The following is a 5,784-nucleotide window of genomic DNA, read 5'->3' on the forward strand; positions in this document are numbered from 1 at the left end:
TTACTTAGCTAGAATATAATATAGGAGCGAAAAACACGCCTATAAATAGCAACGACATAAATAATGACATAGGAAGACACCGTATTCACATAGGATTTCTCATGATGTAACCAACCTTTAAAGTCTTATTTACAGGTGATTAGGGAATCTCATATTTATAGCAGCTACTATTGTGTATTGGCCTTTAAGCCGTTCAAGCGATCAAAGTAATCTCAATACAAAACATTAGTCATTTGAAAGTAAAATAAAGTACCATTTTCAATTTTTATTTCCAAGGGTCACATGTTATGAACATGTGCAGAGTTACTTTCTAAACAAATGATATTTTGAGTACGTAATTATACTATTGTTCTTTTTCACCAAATCGTTCTTAACAAGCATTTACGAACAGGGCAATCCGAATGAAATACGATGTAAAAGAATTATACCATACCTCGATTCAAACGATAGAAACATAGACATTATCAACATCAGCAATCCTGAAGAAATATTTGCCGGCAACAGTTCGAAAATGAATAAGCGAGGTTATTTGCGCGATTCAGTGCACCGTTAATAAATTGCAGACATTTTCGCTGATCACAAGAAAAAAAGTATATCAACTTGTTTCTGGTTATTGGTGAATACTTAAACATTAGTGTGTGAACAGAAAGAATGTATATAAGTTCATGTTGCGTCTTTGTTACCGTCATTTTTTGAACGAAGAGTTTGATTCTTACTTCATACTCGATGATAATGATCACATAAATATACAACAGTCAACTACAAATGCGTACGACAATCGTTTGCACCTTATAGTTTTTAACTATCCACTATGTCTGACATCATGTTCCAGCTATCCAGGTATTAATAACTAAGACTAAATGCAAATATATATTTCTGTCGTTATTTTGTTTTCAAAAGTTCAAAATGCAGTTTTTTATCATTCCAAACTGTATATAGAACATTTTTTTCTTTCTTTTTTTTCTTCATTTTTCTCGACAAATTTCCTCAGATATCTATGAAATAAGCAATCATGTTACTAATAGATCATTATCTTGACATTAATATTGTCTCAAAAGGATATTTGATTTACAATTACTCACGTCATCTATCACAATTTCCGAAATTTGACACGAAAAAGATGACATAAAAAGAGTTGACATAAAAAGGATTATTAAATTGCTTTATTACGTCTATGGTATATAATGCTATCTGGTTGCTATAACTTTCATTTCCCTTTTTTGTATAAAAATGTGTATACTTTTATGATAAGACTGTCTGGTATTTGACGCGATCCATTACAACCCAGATATAACAATGTTTGCTCTTAGGTATTGAGTCATACTTTAAAGTTTATAACGTTTACCAATTTGAACAGAATCACAGAATAAACTCGTATTTTTATCTTATTATGAAATAACACAGTATCGGTAATCAATTTTCATTGAAAGTATTCAAAGATGGGCTACAAGAATAATGACCATGATTTTACTTACTCAAAGATCCTAGTTTTGAAAGTTTTTTCTTTCAAAAATGACTCATGTTAATATGAATTATAGTAATTTCTCAAATCCTTATAAATTTAATAAAAAGAATCAACCCTAAATTTTACTGTCACTATTGAAATATTGCAGTGTGATTTCTGTTGCGTAATTGCATTTTTATCAGAAATCCGTTACAGGTATCTGTGCTCCTTAGGGTTATTAAATATATAAATATGTCTGTGACTCCCTCGATTATTCTAGTATAATAAATCAAAATGTAACCTGACTTCTTGGCTAGATGCTCATCACATGCATTATCTGAGATAATGCTAAATGAATTTGTCTGATGTACATCTCGTGGTCAATCAATGTTAGATCTACAACCTACTGATCATCATTACGTTAATAACATTTCTATTTTGATAGGTCTCAAATAACCTTTTCTGATTGTTTGGAAGAAAATTGATATTGGTAGAATTTTATTGTGATACCAATTAATACGTTGTTTTTCAAATAGAAAAACATCATCAAAAATAGAATGGCTGTATTTGTTATTTACCTATATTCCGATGATATTATTTGATTATAAAGTGTAACACAAAGCGTACTACAATGTAATGAACAATAATTACACTGAAAAATGAAAATGATCTTGAAAATCGAAATATATAAGGTAGATGCATGTGAACATGTATAACATATTTATTCAAAAATGATAGGTAATTATGAAAAAAAAAACACAAAAGAAAAGTTAAGAATTATCTAATATTTGGAATTATGGGTCTAAAAGCAATATCATGCACGGAATCTTCTTAGAACATGTCGCTTTTTAAGAATTTGAATCAGAACATTTCATCGAATTATTATTAATCGATCATTTGAGTTGTCTGCAACTTTTTTGCCATCGGAATAACCATTTAAACCATCTAAATATCTTAATATAAATAGACCCGATACACATTTAAATCTTTCATTTCAAATAAATTATATAGACGTCTTGTTTATATAATAATAAAAAAAATCTTTGTCATTGAATTCAAAGATGGAATGCAATAATTATCATGATTTGCTTAATTAAAGATCCTAGTTTTGAAAGTTTCCCTATCACAAAAGACACGTTTGAACGTTTAAATTGAATCTTAGTTATTTATCAAATCCGGTCTATATTTCATTATAATATAACCACAAATTTCACTGTCACTTTTGCAATATTGCACTGTGTTTTCATTAAGCAATTGCATTGATCAGAAATCAGTTATATGTCTATCAGCTGCTTTATAGAATGAATTGATATGTATGTTACTCCCTCTATTATACTAGTGTAATAAATCAAAATGTTGTCTGGTTTCTTGGTTAGATGTTCATCATATACCTCATCTCAGATAATGTTATTAATAAATGAATTTGATTCACGTAATTCTTCGAGGATAGATATTCGCTTCAAAGTGATCAATCAATATTCAATCTTAATCATAATTATCATTATTATGCTACTTGTAATTAGTTTGATAAACTATGGTAAGAAACACGTTTTCTGGCTATTTGGCAGAAATTGGAATTTATAGGAGTAGATTTTTATACCACTTTAATGAGATGTTTCTGAAAACGAGGCACAACACTTTCATCTAAAATCCTAGACAGCTTTTTTTTACCTAGTATATTCTTATGATGCCAATGGATTGCTTGAAATATAAAATTTAAGATTTTATTATATTGACTATTTGTACATAAAATTTTATATTATATTCCTTTATCACAAAGTGTAATGCAACGTAATGCTTGATATTAAGTAATTACATTTTAAGTTAGATGAAAAAGTATCTTGAAAATCGAAATAAAAAAGGAAGATATACAACACATAATAATTTAAAGGTGATAGGTAATTTTGCAAGACAAACCAACAATGTAAAGCCACGAGCCATTTCGTGTGTCAAAAAGGCTGCGTGGAGAAGCAGTATCATGAACGGAATCATTACATTTCAGAAAATGTCACTAATTAGAATATGTAATCATAAAATGATTAATTAATCAGTAGAGTTATCTGCAACATACAAAATGGTATAAGTAATGCATCACATCGCAGGCAGACAACACGTTAACTATTGCATTATTTATCATCTCTGATTTGTTTCCTGGTGAACTGTTATTACATCCGATCATTTTTCTGGCGCTAACAGATCTCTGTATTACAATACATACTTCATATATTTATCAATGTAATATTATGTTGTGTATTCTTTAAACCCTAAAACTCTTTAAGATTGTTTTGACATAAAATACGACAGTTTCCATTGAATTGTCTGGGTATCACTCTAGTCAATATAAAATACAGACTCTGAGTTCCATCGTGGATTTATTGGGAATAGAGGATTCCCGGTTAATGTATGGATAGCGTCTAGATTATAATTGATCAATCTTCAATTCATTTCTTTTTCTGAATAAAAAGAAAATGAAAACACATAAACTGTAGAAAATTTGCTTCAAACGTCCAGTCGAATGTAATGATGAGGAATTTATTAACAATATTAAAAAAGACGATTCAGAAGTAAAACACTTGACAAAAATGAGTTCTGAATGACAATATTCTTCGACTGCATATTTCACGTATTTAATTATAGAAAAAAGCTATGCATTTCCAGTCAAATAGCATTGAGAAACCGTTGAAACAAATAAAGGTTTTAAATTGGCTAATATCTTACGTTAGTCTCTTGTGACAATCAAAAAGATAAAAGGACCTGAAATCTTCCTTTTATCTAAATAAGTTACCAACAAAGCCGTGTCGTAAGTAATTTTTCTGTATATGTTTAAGTCGAAAAATTACAATATAAATATGTGATATGAAATAAAAGGTCAGGACAAAACAAACACATTAAGTTTGATCTCATATACATTTGAAATATCTTTTTATTCAGTAAAGGTGCATTATTAAATTTTTGGTACATTTATTAGACAGTATTATCTTCAAATTGCAAATGTACAAATGTATCAGTTTTTCAAATCCTCACCTTTTATATTTACATCTTCCCGCTTTTTATTTTGGAAATATTATGTTGCATACCTTTTAAACTGTCTTTACAGTTTCTTCCATGCTTTACTGTTTTTCGGTTCATTTATTGTCTTGATTAAAATACAAAGAACACATGTCAAATAGTTCGTTTATGAAACCTAACGTTTAATAAATAACAAGTTGCAAATTCTTTCACAGAAACGATTAATATATATTAATGAACGCCACAGGTAAAAGATGATATTATCTTGAATATTTAATTCGTAGATGCCAACGAAAGTGATTGTTTTTTGCATTTGGTGTCTTATAAAATACATAAATTATTTTTCTTTGAGAGATATAAAATAAAATAATCACATTCTTGAAAGACAAAAACTATTTAGCGCTAAATTTATTTCAGAAAGATAATTTTACCATTCTTCTGGCAACAAACTATTCTGCTCTTCAGCGAAAGCTTTTCTTGTGCTATATAATGTACTAGCGATGCCAAAACCTAGTTAAAAGCCAAATGGATTAGCAGCCCAACCCATTCACCATTCGAAAACCTCTTCACATTAATGCTGGTCTTGGACGTATAAATACTATGTATATATATATTGTATACAATAGAACAGTCAGACAATCTAATTTTGCAAAATATGATTGTCAAGATCTGTATAGGACTAATGTTTTGCACAGAGACTTGAACAAGATTCGTACATTTATTATACAGCCGTTTCTATTGCAACGGAAACTACAAATACAAACAGTTGCGTCTTAAAAATATGTTATTTGCACGTCATAATTAAAATTTTAATATTTGTCACGTGATTAAAATATAATTCGTAAACATTATATAAAATGAACACAGATTTCGGCTTCTTGTTCCTTAGTCCAGATTAAAAAAATGAGTAATTTAAAAGCACATACTAAGTGTATGAATAATGTAAAAAAATGCAATCGACGTGGATGGGATTCGAACCCACGCGGGCAGAGCCCAATGGATTAGCAGTCCATCGCCTTAACCACTCGGCCACCTCGTCTTAGTAGTCTTTTGCATAACTTATTTTATAAACTAGAATACATGTAATGAATATCTTTGACCTATTAGATGATCGAAGTTTGTATTTGATAAAAATAAATAAATAAATCTATTAAAAGAGAGGAAAAACATTGGAAATAATAAATGCACGACCAAATGCCATACAAATACCAAGGTTTTATATACAGTGGTGTTAGAAAAGGCAATTATAAATAGTTATTTTTTTATTATTAACATTATAGACGTCCTCGCAGACAAATCAGTTCTTTATTTCAAACTATCTATATATTTAG

At 29.1% G+C, this 5,784-nt stretch overlaps 1 non-coding gene across 1 annotated transcript; it reads right to left on the minus strand.

Moving 5' to 3' along the window:
- Positions 1-5,410: 5,410 nt before the first annotated feature.
- On the minus strand, positions 5,411-5,492 carry Trnas-gcu (transfer RNA serine (anticodon GCU)). Its single transcript has one exon. It is a non-coding gene; the product is annotated as a tRNA-Ser (tRNA).
- Positions 5,493-5,784: the final 292 nt, after the last annotated feature.

Source organism: Ruditapes philippinarum, unplaced genomic scaffold (assembly GCF_026571515.1).
Source record: "Ruditapes philippinarum isolate M1 unplaced genomic scaffold, ASM2657151v2 ctg4225_1_1_1_1, whole genome shotgun sequence".
Classification (NCBI taxonomy): domain Eukaryota; kingdom Metazoa; phylum Mollusca; class Bivalvia; order Venerida; family Veneridae; genus Ruditapes; species Ruditapes philippinarum.